Raw genomic sequence first — 2,648 nt, forward strand, 5'->3', positions numbered from 1 at the left:
GCCAAATCAAATGTCTTTTTAAACTACAGGTGGCCTGAATTCTCATGTAACTTGAGATATGCAGGCAACCCAACACTAGGGTTCCACAGGTCTTTAAATTCATATCGTGCCTTTCTTCAAAAGAGATGAAAATGAGTTCAATCAAAATTAAATTCGTCAATTTTCTTTGCACAAAATCTCTTTCATCGGCCCTATCTAAAGAAGGGCAGTTGTTAACACCCATTTTTTACTCTATGCAATTTGCATTAATTATCAAGCTTCAACAATTTAAAAAAAAAAGAAATAATTTCTTTGAAAAATCTAAAAATATATTAAATCTTTTTCCAAATAATTTGGTTAGTTTTTTAGAAATAATTATACAACTATATATGTTTATATATAGATTTATATATATAATTTTCATCTTTTATATAAATATTTAGGAAATAGCCTCAAAAATAGTTTTCAGCTTAAATACATATTTGTTGTCTTTAAATTAGCTAACTTTATATTCATGTGTAATTAATTCTCTATTTTAAGTAATAAACTTATGTTTTGATAATTATTTTGTCTTGTTTAAATTAAGAAGATCAAACATTTATTCATCTTATTTCAATTTTGATCAAATTTAGCTAGTTGATTCAATTTGGCTACATTCTAAATTCAATTGGCTAAATTTCTAATGCAACAGGTCACTCAAAACGGCTAAAATTGCAATTTGTTGGCCCCTATGTTTATAAATGTGGTTTCCTCTATTCAAATGCTTTATAACTGCTTCTCCTAAAGATTGAATTTGCTTTGATGCATAAATGTTAGAATTATTAATATTGTTAGGATTCTCGAAAATACATTTTAGATCGGAAAGTTATTTGAGTATTGGAAACTTATGATATATGTGCGAAAAGTTCTTTATCTTCTCTCATAACATGCAAACGTTATTAGTTGAGCTCTCTACGATGCTCCTATGCCTCAAATCTTCATGCTTTCTTTTAACCGTGTGCCTTCAAGAGTTTACCATGAATATGATTATTAGTACATTGAATCTTGGTTTGTTTTTGTTGCTCAGATGAGTATGTTGTTCATTAGTATATCTAGTTTTTCTTTAGTTGCCACCGTTTACTTGTTGTCACCACACTAAGATATATCTTAATCACAATCATTTTGTATGACATCAATATTGATAGTATCCATTTAAAACTGCTCTTGAATTGCCATTGACAAGCTAAATCTTGTATGAAGATTGATATTTCGCATGTTTATTTCCTCTAAATCGAGTGATTATCTATGTAACATCTCACGACTCTACTCTTAAAAATGTGAATAGTTATCCTAAGTATATATTAGCTTGAACAGAGTGATGCCCTACTTGGTCATGTGTTTTAAGGTTCTTCAACAAGTGTATCAAGGGTGTTGAAAGTGATTTAGGGTTATAAGGGACCTCAAACACCAAGGCAACTTCAAAGCATTCCTATCGGCCAAGTTTTCGCATGAATTAATATTAAGGTCAACTTTCACAACCATATTTCTCGACATATAAAGTGTTAGGTGGCCCATGGACTATCAAATTAAAGTTCTATGAGCCTTCTTTTCAACTCCACCAAGTTTGCATGAATACGAGTTCAAAGTAAAAAGTTTTAGTCGTATTACTGGAACATGTACGGGCTACACAAATTCAGCGGGGACACCTACTCATTCGTTGACTCGCCAAATGGTTTGGTGAATCACTGAATAACCTCACCGAAATGTCCTGAAAACCTTCAATCTCTGATTATTTTGGCAATCCGAGGAATATTTTGGTGAGGGGACCTCCAGATCACCGATTTGGCCAATGGGATTCATTAAAAGATAATTTTCTTTGGTTTTCATGATCTTCTTACATTTCTAGAAGGGTATTCTTGACCTTTTACCGTCAATTAACTTTCCTAATTCCATATTACAACCTAATAACATCATTATATGTATAGAACCTCTCAAAATCTTCAATTTTCCTTCTTCTAAAGATCAAGAACTCAAAGAAAGGGATTTCTCCAATTTCGCAAGATCTAAAGGCTAAGTTCAAAATTCTCTTCAAGATACCCAAGGTTTTTTAATCCAAGACTTCTCCAGATTATCTTCCAAAGATTTTTATTTAAGTTTCTCCAAGAACATTGTTCTTCCAAGTATGTAAGTCTATTCATAGCATTGGACTATGTTTGTCCCCACGCCTTACATCTAAATTCAGTTACTAAGAGTAAATTCTGGGCACCCTAAGTTCTATGATTCTAAGTTGTACTTGCATTCCTTATTTTGAGTTTCAAATTCATTGTTATTGAGATTATAGTACTTTGTGCATTTTGAGTTTGAATCATCGTTCATGGCTATTTTATTACATGAATTATATTGAGTTGAAAATTGTTGAGAATCTTTGCATAACTATTTCTAGACATTGATTTTCAAAACTATAGCAAGTCCAAACATTTTAAAATATCTTTTGAGAAGAGTCTAAGGGATTCATTAATGGTTACAAACATATTATTTTACATTGAGAAAAGAATTACTATTTTTAAGAAGATTATAAATAGCTTTCAGAAGCATTTTTAGTTAACCCTTAAAGAGGTTTGAGTATTAACTCAAACCCTCAAACCTACTGAGTATTTATATTTATATTTTGGGAGTAGTGTTGAGCAGCA

The sequence above is a fragment of the Solanum verrucosum genome, unplaced genomic scaffold (assembly GCF_900185275.1).
Source record: "Solanum verrucosum unplaced genomic scaffold, falcon-dt-bn FXZP01000050.1, whole genome shotgun sequence".
Taxonomy (NCBI): Eukaryota; Viridiplantae; Streptophyta; class Magnoliopsida; order Solanales; family Solanaceae; genus Solanum; species Solanum verrucosum.